The 27,413-nt window shown below is 42.2% G+C and overlaps 1 protein-coding gene across 1 annotated transcript in view; it reads right to left on the bottom strand.

The window, feature by feature from the left end:
- Positions 1-21,829, bottom strand: part of LOC126109605 (mucin-5AC-like) — a 297,865-nt gene extending 276,036 nt beyond the window's left edge. Inside the window, exon 1 of the mRNA XM_049914648.1 lies at positions 21,610-21,829. The gene's annotated coding sequence lies outside the window, so the exon portion shown is untranslated. The remainder of the gene's footprint in view (positions 1-21,609) is intronic.
- Between the last annotated feature and the right edge of the window lie 5,584 nt (positions 21,830-27,413).

Here is a 27,413-nt window from a genome sequence, read left to right as displayed (position 1 = left end):
CTAGTAACGTAGGCATGTCTTGCTGCATCGACCCATAACGCCGGTGACTGGTATGAGCACTCTGCCTGGTATTGTTTACAGAGTCTGGCCGCATTGCTCTCCGCTTTTGGTGCATTTATCAGACTGTTTCCCGAAAAGTTTCACACTCAGTACTAACAAGCGCTATATCATGCTAATTTTCTTACCAAGAGTTATTCAGTTCAGCCATTAAAAGTATACTATTCCTTAAAAAAACAAAAATAATATTTATTTCAATATCTCGGCTGGTAATAGAATTCGGAGCATTAGCTATACAAAACGTTACCCTTGAGCATTGTCCGCAGCTCGTGATCGTGCGGTAGCGTTCTCGTTTCCCACGCCCGGGTTCCCGGGTTCGATTTCCGGCTGGGTGAGGGATTTTCTCTGCCTCGTGATGACTGGGTGTTTTGTGATGTTCTTAGGTTAGTTAGGTTTAAGTAGTTCTAAGTTCTAGGGGACTGATGACCATAGATGTTAAGTCCCATAGTGCTCATAGCCATCTGAACCATTTGAACCTTGAGCATTATCCATACAAAACATTACGTGCCCCTCTGCATACTATCAATTGCGGAAAACCTTGTTTCTATATCTGGAACCGCTCAGAACACAAAGGGGTGCTACATCTTACGTGACTCACCCTGTATAGTGTTACTTAGGTTTTCGGCGCATAGGCTCAAAACATTTACAGTTTCTCAGGTGAGCATACACCTTTATAAATAATACATATTACTGTTTCTTACAAGAGAGACAGTAAATTTTAAGCCGGGTTACAAGAGCAAACAGATCCTCTTAAGGGGATTATTCTTAAACACCTATTCTGAAGTTATCTTGCATTTACTTATGAGATGGGTATCACGAATTTCTCTGGCAAAAAGATGTTTCTGCTACACAGAATCGAAACTTCCATAGCTCATTTCCAGCTGCAGTACCTTCGAAAGTGCGTCCCAGAACAATTTCCTGGTTTATTCTCAACACAAGCTTCTAACTTCGCGTTATCTGTATCACTGCCAGTTGTCAGAAATGTAATTCCAGCATTAGTACTGAGCCTGCTGGTATAACTACTCTTGACGCTGCAAAGTGGGAAGACTTCGTCACATCAACTGTCAACAAGCCGGTTCATCAAAGGTTTGATTCAAGCAAATGCTTAAACCATTCAGTATCCGACGAAGTCAGGTATCACTTACTAACGAACCTACCTACTCTAAATTAGTCTCCTGATTTCAAAAATGAAAAAAAAAAACGATAAAATGTCTTTTTAACTTTTATATATAAAAAAAAGGATTCATGGCTAGTACGCTCGCCCAGGTTGAAGGGAGGGCTTCGTAAGTTCTGTACTCTTTTCAAACCAGTTTTAAAAAGAGGAATACCCGGTGCTTTTGTGATAAAGGCTCACCAATATTCCAAACACATCCATGACGACGCTCGAGGCCACGAAAAGAACAGTTGGGATCTCTAGTCTTCATACCTGGTGTAGAAGTATGAAACCGGAATTTCCCTATAGATGGTACAGGGCTATTACAAATGATTGAAGCGATTTCATAAATTCACTGTGGCTCCATTCATTGACATATGGTCACGACACACTACAGATACGTAGAAAAACTCATAAAGTTTTGTTCGGCTGAAGCCGCACCTCAGGTTTCTGCCGTCAGAGCGCTCGAGAGCGCAGTGAGACAAAATGGCGACAGGAGCCGAGAAAGCGTATGTCGTGCTTGAAATGCACTCACATCAGTCATGACAGTGCAACGACACTTCAGGACGAAGTTCAACGAAGATCCACCAACTGCTAACTCCATTCGGCGATGGTATGCGCAGTTTAAAGCTTCTGGATGCCTCTGTGAGGGGAAATCAACGGGTCGACCTGCAGTGAGCGAAGAAACGGTTGAACGCGTGCGGGCAAGTTTCACGCGTAGCCCGCGGAAAATTGGCTCATGCCACAACTGGAGACCGACAGCGCCGACTTCAACAGGATGGTGCTCCACCGCACTTCCATCATGATGTCTGCCGAATCACTAAAGGGGCACATATCGAACATTTGTGAATGCCTAAAAAAACTTTTTGAGTTATTGTACGTGTGTGCAAAGCATTTTGAAAATATCTCAAATCGCTTCAATCATTTGTAATAACCCTGTACTAGCGGCCAGAGACCGCGTCTGTAGCGCTACCCGCTTGCTGTAACGGCTGACGACGAATGTCAACACACAGTAACCCAAGTTCCACACATCGGTATCTGTTTCAAACGCGTGAACATGTCGAGTTTTGTGCCTACAAACTACGATTATGCAGACAGCATTGGTTTTCTGTTCTCATTTGAAGAAAACTGCTGCAGAATCGAATCGAATGCTTGTCCAAGCTTTCTGCGAATATGCTCTTGGGAAAACATGGTGTTTGGAGTGGTTCAAAAAATTCAAAAGTGGTGATTTTGACGTCAGAAACGACGAGCGCGGGAAACCACACGAAAAGTTTGAAGATGAATTGTAGGACTTATTGGATGAACAGGAACTCGCGGAACAATTGAGTGTGACGCAGAAAGCCGTTTCTCGTTGAAAGCTATGGGAAAGGTGCAGAAAGTGGGAAAATGGGTTCCGCATGAACTGAATCAAAGACAGAAAGCAAACCGAAAGACCAATTGTGAAATGCTGCTCGGCAGACACAAAAGAAAAGTCGCTTCTCCATCGAATAGGGACAGGTGACGAATAAAGGATTTGTTTTGAGAATCCTAAGCGTCGTAAATCGTGGGTGAATCCAGGCAAAGCATCGACATCCACTGCAAGACCAAGTCGCTTTGTAAAGAAGACAATGCCCTGTGTTTGATGGGATCGGAAGGGTGTCATCTGTCATGAGCTGCTAGAACCTGGTGAAACCGTTAACACTGATCGCTACCAACAGCAAACGACCGATTTAAATCGAGCATTACGTGAAAAACGATCGAAATATGGAAAGAGGCAACACAAAATCATATTGATCCATGGTAACACCCCATCACACACAGCGTTCAGTTGGGAAATACTAGGGCATGCAGCTTATTCTCCAGAGTTGTCTCCGACCGATTATCATCTGTTTGCATCACTGGGAGACGCTCTCGCAGAAAACGCTTCAGTTCGTACGAAAATGTACGAAAATGGCTCACTGACTGATTCACTTAAGAAGAAAAGCTTTTATTGTCGCAGCATTCGTAGCTTACAGGAAGAGGTGGGAAAAATGTATAAATAACGATGGGGATCATTCTGAATAAAATGTTGTTTATTAGTTTCAAACAACAGACGTGTAATTATTGCAACCAAATTCCGGTTTCACACTTCTACACCTGGTACAAGGCCAAATTTTTTTTGTGAGTCTTTAGAAATGTGAAAGAAAAACATGATTGAGCAGACAGTGCCATCACAGAGCTTGTGAAAAGCAATAGAAAAAAACAGAAATTAATTCTTGCTACTTTAATATTTTGTGACACTCATAACATATCCATTAGACTCAAGAGACAAGGCCAAACAAGTGTACCGCGACGTCAAATCCAAGCAGCATCGTAACATTAAGCATCCAAGACCAAAAGAATTATATGATCCGTATAGTTAGCAAGTTTTGAGTTGATACTTGGGTCTGGGGCGTCTTGTCACGGCTCGCGCTGATCCCCCAGCTGGAGGTTCGACTCTTCCCTCGGGCATGGGTGTGTGTGTTGTCCTTAGGTTAAGTTAGATTAAGTAGTGTAAACCTAGGGACCGATGACCTCAGCAGTTTGGTCCCGTAGTCCTTACCACAAATTTCCAATTTTTCCTTGGGTGACGTTAGTTAAGAGAGAAAGCGCCAATATTTATTTAAGTTCAAATGACACAGACGCTGTTAAACACCCACAACTGCGATTTCTTTGCCGCATAATAAATAGAACATGACTAACACATATGTAAACAAAGCTGCTCACGTCTCTGAAGAAATGCCTTATTTCCGTCGGTATGAATTGTTAGGAACATCTAGAGCATTTTTAACGTAGTTATTTACTTAAATATTCACTCGTTTCCAAATAATATTTTTATACAAAACGCAAGTAAGCATGCAAAGCGCAGTCGACTGTATACATGTAATTTTCTGTTCCCAGAACAACTTGAAGAACAAATTCAGTGATTAAATTTTTGTTTAATGGAAGTCAGTTCGAATAGATCGCCACTTTCAAATGGTTAGCAATTCACTAAGGGGTTCCCAACAAAATTTTCTCGACGACCCCCTCATCGAGCATGATTGGTACCTTGTCATATCACAGTATCAAGTACCTAAAAAAGCCAAATTAAGAGTCTTTTTATACGTTTTCTATTTCTGGTACTTAGAAATTCATTCATTATTGAAAAATCAGCTGCAAAGAGGCAGCGCGCGCAGTCTAACAGCATACAGCAGAACTATTTGCCTCTAACTAATTCTAGTTTTGCGCTGGAGTGTGCTAGTGTCAGTTGGCTCTAGGAAGACGCTAGAAACAGAAGTTAGCGTTCGCTAAAGCTCTGCTCATGCAGGAAGCGGCAAAAACAAAAAAATCTGCTATCATACGAAATATATTTTTATTCTAACAGCATCTTGCGGAGCCCTCTGGCATAGCTCGTGGGCGCCTGGGGGTCGGCGGACCACCTGTTGGGAACCACTGCACTAACAAGGGAACCCCCCCCCCCCCCATCGCACCCCCCTCAGATTTAGTTATAAGTTGGCACAGGGATAGGCCTTGAAAAACTGAACGCTGATCAATCGAGAAAACAGGAAGAAGTTGTGTGGAACTGTGAAAAAAATTAGCAAAATATACAAACAGTAGTCCATGCGCAAGGTAGGCAACATCTAGGAATGTGTGAGCGTACGAGCGCCGTGGTCCCGTGGTTAGCGTGAGTAGCTGCCGAACGAGAGGTCCTTGGTTCAAGTCTTCTCTCGAGTGAAAAGTTTAATTTTTTATTTTCAGATAATTATCAAAGTTCAGGCACTCACACATAATCAACTTCGCTCTCCAAAATTCCAGCACATGTTCACATTTGCTTGGACATATGCAGGATTTGACGGTCTACACACGGAAACATTTGAAAACGTAAAAAAACATATGTTTTGACAGAGCACAGGGAAAACTGTGCGACTGTGAAACTGTTGCATTCATTTGTTGCAGTTTATGTGACAAACTCTAACGTTTTCATCACTTTTTTGGGAGTGATTATCACATCCACAAGAAAACGTAAATCGGGCAAGGTAGAAGAATCTTTTTACCCATTCGCCAAGTGTACAAGTTAGGTGGGTCGACAACATTTTCCTGTCATGTGACGCACATGCCGTCACCATCGTCGTATAGAATATATCAGACGTGTTTTGCTGTGGAGGAATCGGTTGACCTATGACCTTGCGATCAAATGTTTTCGGTTCCTATTGGAGAGGCGCGTCCTTTCGTCTACTAATCGCACGGTTTTGGAGTGCGGTCGCAAAACACGGACACTAAACTTATTACAGTGAACAGACACGTCAATGAATGAGCGGACAGATCGTAACTTTGCGAAAATAAAGAAAGTAAAATTGTCACTCGAGGGAAGACTCGAACCAAGGACCTCACATTCCGCAGCTGCTCACTCTAACCACGAGACCACGGCGCTCCTCGCCTCAAATTCCCCTTAATATTGCCTATCTTACGCATGGACGACCCAGTTTGTATATTTTGCTTATTTTTTCATAGTTCCACACAACTTCTTCCTGTTTTCTCCATTGATCTGTGTTCAGTTTTTCAAGGCCTATCCACTGTGTCAATTTATAACTAAATCTGAGGGGGGTGCGACGGGGAGGTTCCCTTGTAAGTACTGAGAATGCGTAGATAGATCGATGTACGTAAGTGTAACACGCTCTCTCATCATCACAACAAGGTCGCGCAAACCTGTTGGATCTCCTGCATGGCGGTCGGCCGCATACAGCTGTAACTCCTGTAGTGTTGGAACGTGTGGACACTCTCATTCGAGGTGATCGACGAATCACAATCAAACAGCCCGCTACACAACTGGACATCTCTGTTGGTAATGCTGATACGCTCGTCTACCAGTTGGGGTACTCATAGGTATGTGCCCGCTGGATTCCTTGCCGCCTATCAGAAGACCATAAAGAGCAACGAAGGACAATCTCTAGGTAATTGACTGCGCTTTACGAGGCTGATCGTGACAATTTTTTGTGGAACAGCAAGACGCTGCCTCCGACGTCGTCCAGTACAGTGGTACCGTGCGGGCATAAGAGCCCCCGTGTAAGGTCGCGTAAGGCAGAGATTATGTTGAAAAAGAGTGTTTTGTAGCCAAAAGAGTGGGGAATAACATGGTACATTGGAATCCTGAATAAAACCAACATGCTTTCGGAAAAAAAAGTGTTGCATAACTAACTGGACGCCCCATTTACAAAGACGACGATATGAATAAAGGACAATCTCGCTGTTACAGTCACTATAGAAGATCTGCAGCAGTGATCCATTATTTTCTTCCACGTAGATTAACTCTTCTCAACTTTTTAAAGCTTCATCGCATGTGTTTCCGTGCCCACTGGCAGCACCTTATCAACTGTTCTTTATATGACCACTGTTTTCGAACAGATTGCCGGCCGGTGTGGCAGAGCGGCTCTAGGCGCTACAGTCTGGAACCGCACGACCGCTACGGTCGCATGTTCGAATCCTGCCTCGGGCATGGATGTGTGTGATGTCCTTAGGTTAGTTAGGTTTAAGTAGTTCTTAGTTCTAGGGGACTGATGACCTCAGAAGCTAAGTCCCATAGTGCTCAGAGCCATTTGAACCATTTCTTTCTCTCGAACAGATTACTTTTAGTGTCTCGTAACTCATTACTTTTCACGTTTCATAACTCTGGTCACAGCTATAACACATTTATGAAATTCGTAGTTCCATCATTCTACTGGTGATCCATAAAATATTGCCACAGAAACATTTGATTGTTATTTCCAACTGCCTTAATGAATTGAGACCTTCCACCACAACACTGCAACATCTGATACCTTGTGGCAAACTGGATAAGAGGTACACCAAACTTGTGTGTGCCTCCCATGGAACCTATTATGAGCCCAGAACTCTTAACATTATGAAGACCGTGCGCTTAGTAGAATACTGGGCCTAGAAAACTGTATATTTATACTGTTATTTAAGCGTTGATGGCATATATGTAATTGATGTACCTACAAGAGTAATACATACTAAACAATGGCAAAGTTCAAGATTTTTTTTCATACGAGGGTGAGTCAAATGAAAACCTTAAATTTGTAATAACAAATCGAAATTTCGCACCGTTATCCTGTAAGTTGGCAAGCGTGCTACAAACAGCGTGCAGAATGGCCTGTAGATGGCAGCATAGTGCAGATGCACACACACCGTCGCAGTATCAGTAGAAAGATGGCCGCCCCACTTGCGACTTGCACCAGGGAAGAACAGCGTTCTGTTATTCGGTTTTTGCGTAGTGAAGGTGTGAAACCTATTGAAATTCATCGACGAATGAAGATTCATTACGGTGATACATGTTTGTCAAAGCAACAAGTCTACGAATGGAGTAGGAAGTTCGCAAATGGTGTGACTTCAGTGGAAGATGCTCCTCGTCCAGGTCAGGCACAACGGGTTGTGACTCCACAGAATATTGCAGCAGTTGAAGCCGTAGTGAAGGAAAACCGCCGAGTGAGACTGAATTACATTGCAGCATTTTTACAGATTAGTCATGGGCCAGCACACCACACTGTGCATGATGTAGTCCAGTTTCAAAAAATGTCTGCAAGATGGGTGCCACGGCATCAGACTGCTGAAATGAGAGAACGACGTGTTGATGCTTGTGAAGAACTTCTTCGGCGCTTTGAACGAGAAGGTGATGGCTTCCTTACAAGATTCGTTACTGGAGACGAAACCTGGGTTCACTTCCACCAACCGGAAACGAAGAGAGCGAGCAAGGAATGGCGCCATTCCTCATCACCAAAACCAAACAGAACCATCAGCAGAGAAGGTTAAGCTGACTCTTTTGTGACGAAAAAGGCGTCATTTTGGAGCCTTACATGCCTAGAGAGACCACTGTCACCAGTGCATAATACACAGATCTCCTAAAAAAGTCATCTGCGGCCTGCAATCAAATCAAAGCGACGTGGATTGCTGTCAGCAGGTGTCCTTTTGCAACATGACAATGCAAGGCACCACACTGCCTGTACAACAGTTGCAACAATCACAGACCAGAATTTTGAGTGTCTCCTCATCCACCAGACCTTGCCCCAAGTGATTTCCATATGTTTGGACCACTCAAAGACACAATGAGAGGAAAGAAGTTCCGTTCTGATGAAGAGGTACGCCACGCGGTGCATGAGTGGTTGCGTGGACTACCAAAAGAATTTTTTACTAAAGCAGTTTATGCACTTTGTAAGCGCTGGAGGACTTGCATTGAGCGCGGGGGAGATTATGTTGAAAAGTCATACCGATTTGTACCACTTCTGCACAATAAATAATATTCAAAAAATATTTAAGTTTTCATTTGACTCACCCTCGTATTTAGACTAGTTCTTTCATAGATCACAAATTTTAAAATAATGAAGACAAAAGAACACGGGCTCAACAAACGTTTCGAATACTACCGCAAAGCGTAGCTGGAACTGGGGACCCAGAAACGACGGAGAGGCTTCGCCGCAGCCCGCAGTGGTTCAACACCACAAAACAGGCTACATCAGTCCACTCACCCCACCGCCGCCCCACACCGAACCCAGGGTTATCGTGCGGTTCGGCCCCCAGTGGACCCCTCTGGGAACGTCTCACACCAAACGAGTGTAACCCCAATTTTTGCGTGGTACAGTAATGAAGGTGTACGCGTACGTGGAGAAAGTGTTCGCGCAGCAATCGTCGACATAGTGCAACTGAGGCGGAACAGAGGGAACCAGCCCGCATTCGTCGAGGCAGATGGAAAACCGCCTTAAAAACCACCCACAGACTGGCCGGCACACCGGACCTCAACACTAATCCGCCGGGCGGATTCGTGCCGGGGAACGGCACGCCTTCCCGCCTGGAAAGTAGTGCGTTAGACCACACGACTAACCGGGCGGGCGTATTCTATGATACTAGAGGTTTCTTTGATCTAGGCACTTCATGCTTTACCCGCTTAGAGCACTACTACCATGTTTTGTGGCCGTTCCGCCGGCCGAAGTGGCCGTGCGGTTAAAGGCGCTGCAGTCTGGAACCGCAAGACCGCTACGGTCGCAGGTTCGAATCCTGCCTCGGGCATGGATGTTTGTGATGTCCTTAGGTTAGGTAGGTTTAACTAGTTCTAAGTTCTAGGGGACTAATGACCTCAGCAGTTGAGTCCCATAGTGCTCAGAGCCATTTGAACCATTTTTTGTGGCCGTTCCACAGTCACGTAAACATACCGCTGCCGCAGCGGTGCACCGCGAGCAGTCCATTATCAACAACTTCATTCAATTTGAGTTCGGCACCGCAGTAACATGCCACGTAGAGGCATGCAACCCTTTGATAGAATCAAGATAGTGGCTCTACTTTCAGCAGATTATACACAGCAAGATTTTGCTGATCGCTTACAAGTCAGTCAAAGTGATGTGTCTAAGGTGTGGTGAAAGCACGGAGAGATGGGAAATGTGAAAGACAGACCTCGCAGCGGTTGTCCTCGTATGACAACGACAACGCCGGATCGTTTCCTTCAATTGTCGGCTCGCTGGCGCCCAACATGAACTGTTAGGTTGGAAATGACTTCCCCCATGCAACAGGGAATCGTATCCCAGACCAAACAGTGCGCAGAAGATTGCATCAGGATGGTCTTCATTCCAGAAGACCATTGAAAATTGCATTGAACCAACGGAAATGATGGCTCTTACGTGTCAACAATGACCACTGCAGGAGGCAGCAACAACATGTTTGCTGACGACACGAGGATTGGTCTGCGACCGGAAACTAGACATGTTAGGGTCTGGAGAAGTGCTAGATGACACCAGGAACGCTGATACGTACAGGAAGTCCATCCGTTTGCAGGTGGAAGTGTAATGTTCTGGGCGGCAACAATGATGGGTCGCTCATAAGGCACTTCAGATATGAAGTCGGTGACAGCTTCATCCCTGTATGACACTGCAAGACCGCGTAGTTGTACTCTATCAGTGTCTCGGTATCTTCAAAGATGCAATACCAACTGAATGCATTGTCCAGCGCAGTCCCCAGACATGAATGCAAAAAAATGGTTCAAATGGCTCTGAGCACTATGGGACTTAACATCTATGGTCATCAGTCCCCTAGAACTTACAACTACTTAAACCTAACTAACCTAAGGACATCACACAACACCCAGTCATCGCGAGGCAGAGAAAATCCCTGACCCCGCCGGGAATCGAACCTGGGAACCCGGGCGCGGGAAGCGAGATCGCTACCGCACGACCACGAGCTGCGGACACATGAATGCAATTGAGCGTGCATTGGACATGTTGAATGTGGTCATTACACAACGTCCTAATCCACATGACAATCTTCAGGACCTAACTGTGGCTGCCATTGAGGAGTGGGACCTCATACCCCCAGATAAACTTGATGGTCTCATCCAGAGCAAGCCTCGCAGAGTGGAAGAACTCATCCGCGTGCGGGGAGGATATACTACTCACTATTAAAAACTGATAATCGTCATCCTGGGCCAAATATTTTCAGTGTCTTTGTTTTCAAGATGTATACTCAGGAGAGGACCTGCTTTGTTTTGTAGTGATTTTTTGTAACTATCCAAATAGTTCTTGTGTTCAGAAAGAAGGCATTGTACAAACTTCAATGAGTGTAGTATAAGAAGTAATTGTAGCAAACTGTACAATATTCCAAGCTTTCGTTGAGGTGTGTACAACTATCCTTCCAAGAAAAAAATGCGCGGTGAGTCACTGAGCAATTTCTTCCTCTTGAGTTTCCAAAATTTCTTGCTTAGTCAACAAACGTGGCGTATTTACAGCAAACTGCGAAACCTAACGAGTACACCCACGAAATTACATCTGTGCGACCATATTGGCTCACCCATTCACGGCCGCAGCTGTTACATTCGCTAATGTCTCTTTCGAAATAATTGTAGGAATACAAGGCAGCACCGGTCAAGTTGCAGGTATCGAGATGTCCATACATTGACTCTCATATGAAAAGAGCCCAGTTTTCGACCGATAGGTGGCTCACACGTAGATAAAATCACGTCCCGACCTGCACTCGGGCTTGGATTCCAAAGTGCTGAAGGACTTTTAAGTGGTTGAGAACGTACACACCGCCTCTACACAGATGGATTCCGTGCTGCAGATGGCGTTGGAATCACATATTATGACGAATAGACACACCACATTGCCCAATCCCATCTCCCTCTGAAGGCCTAGGTCCTTACAGTGCAGTTCATCGCAATAGTAGGGGTCCTGTGGTGCACATGTAAACCGCAGTGCACTACTATTAATTCCACTTCTTTGGCGTTTCAAATCCGTCCTGAGGCTTAAAAAGCACACAGTCCATTGCAGTGGACACATTCTACTGGTGCTGTTCCCTACGTTTTTTTCATACTCAGAACTGCCTGAAAAAGTCAAAGAAGCGACCGCTAGCAGTTAGTCCATTGCAGTTAGGGTTTCCATCAGTGCGCACAGTTTTGAGTGGTAACACGACATCCGTTGGCTACACGAAAAGCGTTATTCAACATGGTGGCGTTACTGTCAGGGTTCCTCCGAGCCAGAATCCGTAGGTAGCGGTCATCCACTGCAGTAGTAGCCCTTAGGCGGCCTGAGCGAGGCATGTCATCGACAGTTCCTGTTTCTCTGCACCTCCTCCATGTCCGAACAACATTGCTTTGGTTCACTCCGAGACGCCTGGACACTTCCCTTGTTTAGAGCCCTTCCTGGCAGAAAGTAACAATGCGGACGCGATCGAACCGCGGTGTTGACCGTCTAGGCATGGCTGACCTACAGACAACACGAGCCGTGTAGCTCCTTCCTGCTGGAATGAGTGGAACTGATCAGCTATCGGACCCCCTCCGTCTAATAAGCGCTGTTCATGCATAGTTGTTTACCTCTTTTGACGGGTTTAGTGACATCTCTGAACAGTCAAAGGGACTGTGTCTGTGATAAAATATCCACAGTGAACGTCTATCTTCAGGAGTTCTGGGAACCGGGGTGATGCAAAACTTTTTTTTGATGGAATTGCATGCGCTGCCCATATTCTCCATAATACTATACCAGGCGCTGATGAAGACTTCGCTGTCGAAATTGAAATAATCGTCATGAAAATATTTCATTAATTGTTACTATACACGTTTAGGTGAAAGAAGCTGAAAGAGTTCTGCTTATGTGTTGATGTTATTCATCAGACTGTCGTGTCTCACTCAAAAACAAGATGGCTGTCGTTAATGCCCGCAACTGCGAATTCTTAAGCTTTGGATTACATTAAAACAATTTTTTTTGGCGGCGAAGACAGGCCCCCTAAAATAATTTCAGTTTCTTTCAGCAGTCCGATCCGTGAAATTTACTTCATGGTTCTGCAGTCAGACTTGGCTCTGAAAAAAATACAAAAAGTGTGTAGAAAAATAGTCTCGATAACTGAAATAAGAAATACATTAATCGACACTCGAAGATGTATGAATGATAGGAAGACTGCGTTTTATTGGCATGTAACCCAAGATGAATTTGAAGAAATTAAAGAATGAAAAGCCTAAGCAAGAAATAATTAATTTGATTCCGAAATCTGAGAAAGAGACAATGGCTTTCTACGCCACAGCATTTGATTACATAGAGAAATGGGCCACTTGGTTTAATAAATGTAATGTATTTGATTGGATGACGCTCTCTGAAAACCCAGACAAGGTGATGATTAAAAACACGTCTATATACCTGACTAATAATGGTGTGAAGATTTCAGCAATATATGTATCTAAAGAGCTTTTTAGATACTAAGCGTGATTCTGAAGAATGAAAGTCGTAACACTCTGTGGAAGAAAGATGGATTTACTTTCTCAACGAAACTGAAAATCCTCAGAGCAAATGCCAACTGCTAAAATTACGCGGGTATTTCTTTTCTACACCCGCACATAACGCCACTGTGGAAAGAGAATTTTCGCTGATGTCGGCCCAGTGGGCTGATGAAATAAATCGATTGTTGCCAGGGACTGTGGAATCAATCTTACAGTGCCAATTTAACTACAAGCTAACTTGCATGTAGTCTTATAAATACGTAAAAAGGATAAACGACTTGCGGAAACACGTGAAATCCCCCAAAAAATATGGTGTACCAACTACCTCTGCCACAAGTTCCATGTAATTGTGTTTTAAACAAAAAGTAACTGTATTAAATAAATTTTATGCTTCATTTCTATACCCCATCTCAGGGTCCCGACGAGGTCCAAGATTATTTGGTGTGCCAGATCAAAGAATGTACTACAGCACTACGACGTAGTAACAAGAAAATCGGCGTGCTGTGGGTATGTTATCAGAGGCAACGAAATTGTCGAAGCTCACGTGTGGAGTATTGCTAAAGCAGCACTTTCAGAGCTAACTCTGGCTCCTTTTTAATATAATTTATTGGCTGCTTTTCTAGCTTTATTTGACTGACTATAGGAAACCATTTATACCCATGTGATTAAAGGAAAATTATTTGTATTTATTTAAGATTTCAAAACACGCTTCATAATTCCATGAAAAATTACTGCGATCATTCCGTGTAATGTCACAGGGAGTGATAGAGTGACCATTTCAGAATTTAGTCATATTTGGTGCATGGATACCTATATGTCTTAACAGTAAAACTGCCAAATAGCACTGTTCTAATTCTAACCACTTTTGATAAATACGGGTTTGAATACTCATGGGTGTGCACATGGTGATTAGTCGGTCAGCAATTTCCCCATTGTCAGAGGTCTACTACTCAGTAATGATTTGGCCTACAGACCTAAATTTTTATACATTTAACATCTAGGCCATTAAGTTGATATAATGTATAGTAAGTAGGTGATACCATTAAGATTGTCTATGAAAAAAATTAAAAATACACTTAATTTGGCATTGTAAAGTAGTTCTTACCTTCACTTCATCGCAAAAAAAAGAGGCGTCAAAACTGACGAATTTCAAAGGCCTACGTGGAGGGTTTAAGAAGAAAGCTGAAGCTCAACTTGATTATTTGCTGATATGTTCACCTCCCTGGTAAAGGAGAATATAGTAACTTTATTCATTGGTAAAGAACAAAATGAAAATTCCACTTACACATGCCATCCCCATTCAACATCACAGGGCATGGGTCAATAAATATCACATATATTCCTTGAAAAACTGTTCATAAAATATCTGTCTTGTCGTGTTGGTTGCACCTGTAAACAGGTGAGAGCTGAAAACAGCAATCATTTTGCTAAATATACATGTTGTATTACACTGTTAATTGTCTTTTCAGTGTAAAGAATTATATACCCTTATTCTTTTACTCTAAAGAAAAATGTAACTTCAGTGAAACATAAGAAAAGGTGCAAGCAACAATGAGAAACATTAATAACTCTTTAAATATATACCAGTATGTATAGATTTATAGAGTTATTAAATATATACCGGTATGTATAGATCCCCCCATGAACCATGGACCTTGCCGTTGGTGGGGAGGCTTGCGTGCCTCAACGATACAGACAGCCGTACCGTAGGTGCAACCACAACGGAGGGGTATCTGTTGAGAGGCCAGACAAACGTGTGGTTCCTGAAGAGGGGCAGCAGCATTGTCAGTAGTTGCAGGGACAACAGTCTGGATGATTGACTGATATGGCCTTGTAACATTAACCAAAATGGCCTCCCTGTTCTGGTATTGCGATCAGCTGAAAGCAAAGGGGGAACTACAGCCGTAATTTTTCCCGAGGGCATGCAGCTTTACTGTATGATTAAATGATGATGGCGTCCTCTTGGGTAAAATATTCCGGAGGTAAAATAGTCCCCCATTCGGATCTCCGGGCGGGGACTACTCAAGAGGACGTCGTTATCAGGAGAAAGAAAACTAGCGTTCTACGGATCGGAGCGTGGAATCCCTTAATCGGGCAGGTAGGTTAGAAAATTTAAAAAGGGAAATGGATAGGTTAAAGTTAGATATAGTGGGAATTAGTGAAGTTCGGTGGCAGGAGGAATAGGACTTCTGGTCAGGTGAGTACAGGGTTATAAATACAAAATCAAATAGGGGTAATGAAGGAGTGGGTTTAATAATGAATAAAAAAAATAGGTGTACGAGTAAGCTACTACAAACAGCATAGTGAACGCATTATTGTGGCCAAGATAGATACGAAGCCCACACCTATTACAGTAGTACAAGATTATATGCCAACTAGCTCTGCAGATGACGAAGAAATAGAAGAAATGTATGATGAGATAAAAGAAATTATTCAGGAAGTGAAGGGAGACGAAAATTTAATAGTCATGGGTGACTGGAATTCATCAGTAGGAACAGGGAGAGAAGGAAACATAGTAGGTGAATATGGATTGGGGCTAAGAAATGAGAGAGGAAGCCGCCTGGTAGAATTTTGCACAGAGCACAACTTAATCATAGCTAATACTTGGTTTAAGAACCATAAAAGAAGGCTGTGTACATGGAAGAACACTGTAGATACTAAAAGGTATCAGATAGATTATATAATGGTAAGACAGAGATTTAGGAACCATGTTTTAAATTGTAAGACATTTCCAGGGGCAGATGTGGACTCTGACCACAATCTATTGGTTATGAACTGTAGATTAAAACTGAAGAAACTACAAAAAGGTGGGAATTTAAGGAGATGGGACCTGGATAAACTGAAAGAACCAGAGATTGTACAGAGTTTCAGGGAGAGCATAAGGGAACAATTGACAGGAATGGGGGAAAGAAACACAGTAGAAGAAGAATGGGTAGCTCTGAGGGATGAAGTAGTGAAGGCAGCAGAGGATCATATAGGTAAAAAGACGAGGGCTAGTAGAACCCTTGGGTAACAGAAGAAATATTGAATTTAATTGATGAAAGGAGAAAATATAAAAATGCAGTACATGAAACAGGCAAAAAGGGATCCAAATGTCTCAAAAATGAGATCGACAGGAAGTGCAAAACGGCTAAGCAGGGATGGCTAGAGGACAAATGTAAGGATGTAGAGGCTTATCTCACTAGGGGTAAGATAGATACTGCCTACACGAAAATTAAAGAGACCTTTGGAGAAAGGAGAACCACTTGTATGAATATCAAGAGCTCAGATGGAAACCCAGTTCTAAGCAAAGAAGGGAAAGCAGAAAGGTGGAAGGAGTATATAGAGAGCTTACACAAGGGCGATGTACTTGAGGACAATATTATGGAAATGGAAGAGGATGTAGATGAAGATGAAATGGGAGATATGATATTGCGTGAAGAGTTTGACAGAGCACTGAAAGACCTGAGTCGAAACAAGGTCCCCGGAGTAGACAACATTACATTAGTACTACTGACAACCTTGGGAGAGCCAGTCCTGACAAAACTCTACAACCTTGGGAGAACCAGTCCTGACAAAACTCTACCATTTGGTGACCATGATGTATGAGACAGGCGAAATACCTTCAGACTTCAAGAAGAATATAATAATCCCAATCCCAAAGAAAGCAGGTGTTGATAGATGTGAAAATTACCGAACTATCATTTTAATAAGTCACAGCTTCAAAATACTAACGCGAATTATTTACAGATGAATGGATAAACTGATAGAAGCCGACCTCGGGGAAGATCAGTTTGGATTCCGTAGAAATGTTGGAACACGTGAGGCAATACTGACCCTACGACATATCTTAGAAGAAAGATTAAGGAAAGGCAAACCTACGGTTCTAGCATTTGTAGACTTAGAGAAAGCTTTTGACAATGTTGATTGGAATACTCTCTTTCAAATTCTGAGGATGGCAGGGATAAAATACAGAGAGCGAAAGGCTATTTACAATTTGTACAGAAAGCAGATGGCAGTTATATAAGAGTTGAGGGGTATGAAAGGGAAGCAGTGGTTGGGAAGGGAGTGAGACAGGGTTGTAGCCTATCCCCGATGTTATTCAATCTGTATATTGAGCAAGCAATAAAGGAAACAAAAGAAAAGTTCGGAGTAGGTATTAAAATCCATGGAGAAGAAATAAAAACTTTAAGGTTCGCCGATGACATTATAATTCTGTCAGAGACAGTAAAGGACTTGGAAGAGCAGTTGAACGGAATGGACAGTGTCTTGAAAGGAGGGTATAAGATGAACATCAACAAAAGCAAAACGAGGATAATGGAATGTAGTCGAATAAAGTTGGGTGATGCTGAGGGAATTAGATTAGGAAATGAGACACTTAAAGTAGTAAATGAATTTTGCTATTTGGGGAGCAAAATAACTGATGATGGTCGAAGTAGGGAGGATATAGAATGTAGACTGGCAATGGCAAGGAAAGCGTTTCTTAAGAAGAGAAATTTGTTAACATCGAGTATTGATATAAGTGCCAGGAAGTCGTTTCTCAAAGTATTTGTATGGAGTGTAGGCATGTATGTAAGTGAAACATGGACGATAAACAGCTTAGACAAGAAGAGAATAGAAGCTTTCGAAATGTGGTGCTACAGAAGAATGCTGAAGATTAGATGGGTAGATCACATAACTAATGAGGAGGTATTGAATGGAATTGGGGAGAAGAGGAGCTTGTGGCACAACTAGACTAGAAGAAGGGATATGTTGGTAGGACATGTGAGACATCGAGGTATCACCAATTTAGTATTGGAGGGCAGCGTGGAGGGTAAAAATCGTAGAGGGAGACCAAGAGATGAATACACTAAACAGATTCAGAAGGATGTAGGTTGCAGTAGGTACTGGGAGATGAAGAAGCTTGCACAGGATAGAGTAGCATGGAGAGCTGCAGCAAACCAGTCTCAGGACTGAAGACCACAACAACATGTATAGATATAAAATTTCCGCAAAGAATGCATACCTACCAAGTTTCGCTACTATAAGATAATTACAACTGCATTTCAATTATAACCACCCAGTACATTTCTTTCATGAACTGCGCTAGGCACGCTTCTATACCTCTCTGTTCTGTTGTACTTTCTAGCAACTTTACGTTTTTTGATATCTATACGTTTTCTCTCGGGCTATTAACGCCATTAAAATGAAACGTTGCACACGTATTGACGAAATGATGCAAAATTCTGTGCAACATTTATTTCCTGAAGTTATTTTAAGCAGAATTACATACCTCATACGATCTGAAGAGATTATTTTTCAATAACTTGAATCCAAAGAAACTAAAATAAAACTCAAATACGTCAAAATAATATCAGGACTGATTACATATTGGCTTATCTGTGTATAAAATTTGATCAATTTTTTTTCCATATAGTTAAGACTTACCTAACAATATCTACCTTACCTGCATTTTTGTATACTTCTTTACCCTCTCCCTCCTAAATATCTCACACAGTGTGATTATTGCAAAAATAAAACTACACAATAATACACCTTGTTTTATTTCAGCTATTTTAGGCACATTTAGTTTATTTCGTTCTGGAAAGATGGAAACGCTGCCATCCACGACAGGACCAGAACGTACGACCATGTTCATCACACAAAACTTCTGCGGCAGCAGGTTAGAACCTCATAGAACAAGAGGCGCCTATTGCACCAACAAGGAGGAAGGTGTGAACGTATGGCACTTACTGGCCGGGATATCGTCTTCGGGGTTCGACCGCCGTATTGCAAGTCTTTTTAGTTGACGCCACTTATGCAGCTATACTATCACATGTGCATGCACGACAGTGACTTGTACCACAGAAGGTTATGGTTAATATATTCCGACTCCGCTTTAACCATGAACGGTTCCATCTGAACCTCTTATCGGCTACAACTGATTGATTCGCCCCCCCCCCCCCCCCCCCCCCCGCAGGAGGGCATCATTTTCGGCTGCCACTGCGCTACACGAGAACCGAATTGTTGCAGCGCTGGACAACACTCACCTACAAGTGCGAAGTCACTACTCGTAGTGCATGAATTGATGTATCATCGTATATACACAACCAGGGTGATTCAGCTGCCACACGGCTGATGTAGTTTTATGCAACCCGCAATATAACATCTGCCCTTCAAAAACCACGCGTGAGGTTTTCATATTTTATCGCTCGCTGTGTATCACTTTTTGGCAACTGTTCTGTATAGGCCAATGTAAATATTCAATGTTTGTCCTGGATGTTTCTGTGATGTATGTGATCGGATGTCCCGTTTAAATTGTGACATACCATGTATTGGAGGTTGGCTGAGCGGATCGAGTCCGAAGGCCACAATAAAAATTTAAACAAAGTAAATAAATAATTAAAAAACCATTCATGGATCACCAGTAGTCAAAAGCCGAAGGTGGTCACCAGTCTCGTTGAAAACTGGTGTACAGTCTGTTTTACATGTTGATATTAGTCTTACCACTTTGACAGTAAACTCAAAATCGTGTTTCAGTATACTGGATGATGTGTGCATACTGCACGGGGAGTTTCACTTCCCTTACAGAAAAATAACACTTTCACATAGTCTGATTTCTCTTTTTCTGGCTAACGTTTTTCTTTGCGGAATGCAAATGCAGGAAACCAACGCGTATTGTATTAGGAGCTCGTTTTCATCTAGTTCGCGACGTTCTGTACTGACACTTCTTGGCCGGAAATTACTGCAGCTAACACTACCAGCAATGTTGCCGATATATGGCTGCAAATCCTGTTGTCAACTAGAATACAGTGCTGGGCTGTATTTTCGGCAATATGTGATTTCTATTGCCCATGTACATCGTGCCGTTGGAAAACTTCAAAGAGCAGCATGGCTGTCAAATAATTACAGCATGTCTGTCAGATAATTAATAATGCTGAAAGGCAGTTCTTGCATTTATAAAACACTCATTCAGTAACTACGGATACCATCGAATTAATTCAAGTACGCAACGACAACATGTTTTTGTAGAAATAAAAAAAAATGAAAGTGATTGCGCAGGATCTGAAAAAAATATATTTTTCAATGTTATGAAATACTTTGAAACATAAAGAAAAGTCACTGTTAATTACAAGAATTTACAGCACCGAGAATGGAAATATTTCGAGTCACAAATCTACAATGCTCAGCATAGACGCAAAATTGAAACACTTATGGATTAATAAACGATTCCAAAGTCGTAAAAGAAGCTCTTGTATTACCGCTGCAATGTAGACCACGACACAAGAGTGCAAACTGAAAAGTAAGTTAAATTATTTACCGTGAAGAAATCGAAGCTAATGTCGCTAAATATACTTGCCGCTATATGGCTCACATAGAGACTACGATACACGTATTCAGTTACCAATACATCTATGGACGACTAGTAAATCGAAATGCATTTCACAAGAAGAAATGTAACTATGTATACACAGGAAAACGAATCAAGCATCCCAAAAATCTGTGGCTGTAATGGAGGTCACGATTCACTACGATCGAAAGAGAAACAAACACATTTATCGAAAAGATAAAGGCTGATAAATCAGCAAAATATAAAAATTCCCGCAGAGACAGAATTTTTTCTCAAGCGAAACAGAGATTTAAGTTATTTCTTGCGAAAAGAACAAAAATACATGAGTAATGCTATAAACAAATTTAATTCGAAATACGCAATAACAAATATCTTCTGAGCAGCCATTACCACAACAACAATAGTCAAAGAAGAGTATTGCAAATTCCTCCCGATCCCCAGATGGATCCAAAGGTGATTCGTGGAGCCGCTGAGGAATGAATTATCACTTTGGAATGGCTTGCTGCCGAATTCACTCAACACGTGTCTAATATGTTATTAATCTTTGTTACGTAATTATGTCGACAAGTTTGTAAACTAATTTTATCTTTTACGACAGTGACACTAACACGAATACTATCTTCTTGAACAAACGCATGTTTTGCGGAATATCACAGATTTTCTTCCCTACAAATAAAACAAAAACAGAACGAAGGGAAAAATACGGCAGACATTAATGTTTACCCATCCGCAGTGCAACGATTCAAATATAAATAAACGGAATTTGAATAATTCCAATCAAATCAGGGAAGATATAGCTCTGTTGGATAATATTGATACTACGAAGGACAATTTTGTAATTTAGTAATAATAGTTTTGCAGCGGAAAAACATCTGCCTGCTCTGGTACGATCAAAAACACACCTCTTACACACTATGATTCTTCATAAGCATCTCAATCACACGCAACACAGACTTTTGAAAACTGCACATCTCTATATAATCTAGCTTATTACAATCTTGTAAGCGGCGTCATCGGCTTTTGAAACGATTGATTAATGCACGCAAAAGTTATAAGGAATATGCAATACAGAAACTTACTTCGCGGCAGTTTATCAGATGTGAAGAACATAAGAGCAAATATGATATTTTTAATCTCAATAACATCGGTTAATTAACATAACGTGACACTGTAGATATACAGCAGGAAATTTGCACAGATAAAATCGCTCTGTTACTGAATGCCTAACTTAAGATACTGAAACACTAGTGGCAATTTCGGTACAGTAAATACCCACTGTTATTCTCGCTGGAGGTGCTAAGCCTGTGTGTAATGCGTTACACGTACAAACAATAATGTGTGTAGCACACCTTTGTTGTCATGACAACTTACCTACAATGTACGTGCGCAGCCAAAGCCTCTTATCTCCCTTGACGGTTGAAACACTGTCCGGCTTAAACTCGTTTTTAGAACCACTCGCGTGCGTTTAATTCGGTGTGTTCACAATTCGCACTCCGCTACTGCCAGCAACAGTTTCAGAACTGTCCGCGCCACATTTGAACTAGACTCGCGTTCGCGATCGGCGTGGCGTAGTCAGCGCACCGGCCACTAGAGGCGCTAGCGTCGGTCAGAGATAACGCGCCGAAGCGACAAGGCTGGCTCCACCGGCGTGAGCGCAGGAAGCGCGCCAGCGATAATGCGCCACTTCGAGGCACGTTTCCGGGATGCTGGGGCGCCCGCACATGTGGGAATAGCTTCGCTCGTTTAACGGTGTAGCTTACGTTATTTGGTGTTTGTTCTTACAAAAAAAAAAATGCTGGTGGAGATTATTACGATTCACAGGCGCCCTATGAAGTTCAAATTAAAGCGATTCTCACAAATTCGAAAGCAGGAGCTACGAATGCTCAACGATGTTGTTGCGTAATGTTTACGTCCGGTATGCGTCACTAGGAACTCGGCTTTAATTGGTCACTTCTGTGAACTCCTGATAGCGGTATAAATACTTTTGCTTACTGCCGTTAAACCATGACCTTCACTCTCCTCTGCTATTGTGGACAACAAGGTACCTGGCGTCTTGATAGATCAGGTACTTTATTTCTTCAAAGTACCAAATAGCGCTTTCATATAAATCTTACAGCTTCCTGATTTACTTTTTCAGATCAGCCATTTGTCAATAATTTGAAAACTCTGCAGCCTTTGTCATTATAATGCGCAACAAGTTAGCGGCGGAGGTGGAGGTCGGGGGGGGGGGGGGGGGGGTCAGGAAGCGCAGGGAGTCACTTGGCCCTTCGTGGAATCTCAGTCTTCTCCTTCTTCTTTTTCTTTTCAAGGAATAAGCTCATAGCCTGTTCCGTCTTCACAAAAGCCAGTTTTTCCTTGGTCTTCTTGTATTTCTCTGTCCTACACATCTACAGATATTATACGCCAGACTACTCTTTCTGCCCCATGCTTTCAGTATACCTCTTTCGTTTTGGTATCCCGTTTCCTTATCTTTCATTTATGGAAAATGTATTTAACTATTTCCCTGTTTCAGAAATGTTCATTTTATCTCTCAGGATACGTCCTTTTACTTTCCTTCTTTGGTCTTTCTTAGTTATTGTCCAGGTCTCACTTCTGTGTGTGAGCATAGATATTGGCATTACTTTGTAGAATATTACCTTTGTGTCTTTCCAGTTTTTACTGGCTAATGTTCTATGTATAGTGCCACATGACATATGAAACATATTTAATTTAGGGAGGTGTCATTACCATATTCATGACTTACATCACACCCTACCAGCTGAAAGCGAGGTACCTATTCAACTGATTTCCCATTTTGCATTATTTTAGAGCGTACTGGGTATTCTCCTTTAAGAAAAAACATGCCTTTGGTTTCATTCTCTGATGTGTTCAAGTTACAGAGTTCATCTATTGAATCCAAGCGATTTAGAGAAAATGGTGAATAATAGTCCGTCTTTTGTAAAATTATTTGGTCATCAGCAAAGAATAGAGTATTTAAATTTGTTTTCCTAGGAATTAACTCTGTTCTTGGGTTCACTTCTTGTTTCCATTGTCTACTATGTCGTCAGCTTATATATTAAATAAGTGAGTGAGAGACTGCACCCTTGCTGTATTCCTGCTGATTTTGTTCTCCCTTTGCCTGTATTAATTAAAATTTCGTTATTTAACACAAACTGCTTATCACTATTATTTAATGTTTTGGATAACCTGGGCTTTCCAGTATATTCCACAGCACATACCTATTCACTCTACAGCACATACGTATTACTCTATCGAACGCTTTTGCATAATTTGCAAACGCAATTTGAGTCTCAAGATTATGTTCTCGTCTGTTTTCATTTATCTACCAGATTACTGTAATATTGCCACTGCATTATCAAATGGTTCAAATGGCTCTGAGCACTATGGGACTTAACATCTATGGTCATCAGTCCCTTAGAACTTAGAACTACTTAAACCTAACTAACCTACGGACATCACACAACACACAGTCATCACGAGGCAGAGAAAATCCCTGACCCCGCCGGGAATCGAATCCGGGAACCCGGGCGTGGGAAGCGAGAACGCTACCGCACGACCACGAGTTGCGGACACTGCATTATCGTCCTTTTATAAAGCCATTTTGTTTCTCTAGTAAGGGGGCGTCAATTATTCTTCTCAGTCTCTTATTGATTACCATGCACATAATTTGTAGCCAGTTTAGTTTTCACAAGCATTTCTTATACTTTTTTTTTTATTGGGGATATCATCTCCACCACTCTCCAAGAATTATTAACTTCTTTTTCCAACATTCATTTAATAAATGCAACAGCTTCAGTTTCAGTCTGGATACTAGTCTTTTATTCATCACACAATTCTCTCGAATTTTTAACAGTCGTCGTCTGTGTCTCCAATCGACTGCAAATTTAATACTACTGACCTCGACAAGAAGCACTGCAGCTTATCAGTTGCTACATAGAGGTGGGCAATTATTGAACTTTATGAAATAAAATCGTCATAACTTCTAAAGGGTTTGCGTTAGAGCATTCAAACTGCACAGTTGGCTGTACGGCATGATGGGAATTAGTATGCCTGTATGGTTTGGTTTAGCGACGAAGCCCACTTTCATTTGGACGGGTTGGTTAACAAGCAAAATTGGCGTATTTGGGGGACTGAGAATACGCATTTGGCGATCGATAAATCTCCAGATCCTTAACGGGTGACTGTGTTGTTTGTAATGTCCAGTCACGGAATAATGGGAGCGATATTCTTGGATGGCACAGTAACTACCCGACGTTACGTAAATGTTTTGGAAGATGATTTCATCCCCATTACCCAAAGTGATCCTGATCTCGACAAGATGTGGTTCATGCAAGACGGAGGGAGTTCCACCCATAGAAGCAGGACCAGTTTGGGGAACGCATTCTGGCTCTGGGATACTCAGAGGCCACTGGCATACGCGTCTGTTGGCCGCCATATTCTCCGGATCTAAACACTTGCCATGCCTTTTTCTGGGGATATATTAAAGACAAAGCGTACAGCAGTAACGCCAAAACCATTCATCATCATCATCAGTTATCTGCTATATTAGCAGGTCCTTTGCCTCTCCATTTTCTGCGATCCATTGCTTCCTTCTTAAGGCTGCTGTATGTTGCACCGTCCATCATGTCATCCAGTATCTGGAATCTCTTCCTTCCTCGCTTCCTTTTCCTTTCTACATTGTTGTTGTTTGTTGTTGTGGTCTTCAGTCCTGAGACTGGTTTGATGCAGCTCTCCATGCTACTCTATCCTGTGCAAGCTTCTTCATCTCCCAGTATCTACTGCAACCTACATCCTTCTGAATCTGCTTAGTGTATTCATCTCTTGGTCTCCCTCTACGATTTTTACCCTCCACACTGCCCTCCAATGCTAAATTTGTGATCCCTTGATGCCTCAAAACATGTCCTACCAACCGATCCCTTCTTCTAGTCAAGTTGTGCCACAAACTTCTCTTCTCCCCAATCCTATTCAATACCTCCTCATTAGTTACGTGATCTACCCACCTTATCTTCAGCATTCTTCTGTAGCACCACATTTCGAAAGCTTCTATTCTCTTCTTGTCCAAACTAGTTATCGTCCATGTTTCGCTTCCATACATGGCTACACTCCATACAAATACTTTCAGAAATGACTTCCTGACACTTAAATCTATACTCGATGTTAACAAATTCCTCTTCTTGAGAAACGCTTTCCTTGCCATTGCCAGTCTACATTTTATATCCTCTCTACTTCGACCATCATCGGTTATTTTACTCCCCAAATAGCAAAACTCCTTTACTACTTTAAGTGTCTCATTTCCTAACCTACATAACCTACATAACCTTCTAAAACTGTTTTTATCAGTCCGTCATTCTTTCTCAATAGATGCCCAATCCAACTTCTTTTTCTTCTCTTTATTACATCTAGTAACTGTCTTTTCTCTCCCACTCTTCTCAGTACCTCTTCATTTTTTACTCTGACCATCCAACTTATTCTTTCCATCTTCCGCCATGTCCAAATCACAGAAGCCTCCAGCCTTTCTCTGTCTTTTTTCCTCATAGTCCATGTTTCAGCGCCATATAGAAGAACACTCCATACAAGACATTTTATAAGTCTCTTTCTGAGTTCTCTGTCCAGACTGCTGCAGAAGATTCTCCTTTTCTTATAAAACGCCTCTTTTGCCATTGCTATCCTTGTTTTAATTTCTGTGGTGCGCTTCCAGTCGGTGTCTATCCTGCTTCCAAGATACTTAAAATTTTGCACCTGTTCTAGTGTTTCTCCATTCAGCACAATTTTTATTTCCTTATTTCCTCCTATTGCCAATACTTTTGTTTTATTTGTGTTAATTTTCATTCCATATTTTTTTCCGTTAGTTGCAATGGTGTCCACCAAATCCTGTAATTCTTTTTCCCCTGTGGCTAGAAGGACCATGTCATCAGCAAATCTCAAGCATCCTACTCTTCTTCCTCCAATTTCTACTCCTTTGTCATCTAATGAGCATTACCGAGCTGAAAACAGCCATTCAGGAGGTCATCGACAGCATCGATGTTCCGACACTTGCAGCGGTCATGCAGAATTTCGGTATTCGTCTGCGCCACATCATCCCCAATGATGGCAGGCATATCGAACATGTCGAAGCTAAATTTGAATATCTGTTGTGACATGTACGTTTTGAATAAAGTGTTTTTTTCATGTAGTTCAATAATTGTCGCCCTGTATCTAGGGTTTACTTACTTGTAATTCTGTTCATGGGTAATCGTGCCCTTCTTGGTGTCGGCTGAAATTTCAGCGCTTTTCTGCACTCAAGGTGAATACGAACCTTGCAGAACACTGCTGAAATAACGTCATCAGTCTTTTCCGCGTTCAGGCGTTAGCGTATGCCGTCGCCAGGTTAAGAGGATCCGGAGGTGGTCAAATCCAAAAAATTACGTTTTTTTTTGCTACCGAAAATTAATTGGAACATTCCTCTTTAATGTAAACTTTGAATTATTGTTCTACTCGCCCTAGAAGTGGAGTTATTACCATTTTCCCCCACGCCTGCAGAGGAAATGCGCGGCCGCTGAATGCATCTAACACCCTCTCGTGACTTCCTGGCGAACTGCTTGGGATTTTCTCGGCCTGTTACGCATACAGCGCCTTATGTTGACGCATGCAGCGAGTGTGCAAGGGTTGGCTACATTGTTGGCTCAAATGGCTCTGAGCTCTATGGGACTTACCATCTATGGTCATCAGTCCCCTAGAACTTAGAACTACTTAAACCTAACTAACGTAAGGACAGCACACAACACCCAGCCATCACGAGGCAGACAAAATCCCTGACCCCGCCGGGAATCGAACCCGGGCGTGGGAAGCGAGAACGCTACCGCACGACCACGAGATGCGGGCTGGCTACATTGTTTTCTGTGACAAATATTACCCGTATTTCCTTACAGCTTACTCCTATTTTCCCCAGAATTTCGAGCATCTCGCTCCATTTAATATTGTCGTACACTTTTGTTCTGGTTACGATGCCACGTTTTAGTAAGCGTGTATATAAGAAGAGGAAGAACATAGGGAAAAGAAAATTAACACTAATACCAAGTTGCGATACTACAATGAATAAGAGCTCGGAACATCGTCTCTTTGCTGTTTACCGTTTCGAATTAGTTCAATGTTGCGGCTGTTGTTGGTAGTATTATACTTGTTGTGTAAAGCGGGTA

The sequence above is a fragment of the Schistocerca cancellata genome, chromosome 12 (genome assembly GCF_023864275.1).
Source record: "Schistocerca cancellata isolate TAMUIC-IGC-003103 chromosome 12, iqSchCanc2.1, whole genome shotgun sequence".
NCBI lineage: Eukaryota > Metazoa > Arthropoda > Insecta > Orthoptera > Acrididae > Schistocerca > Schistocerca cancellata.
Note: the sequence above shows the minus strand (reverse complement) of the source record. Positions and strands in the feature narration are given on the sequence as shown.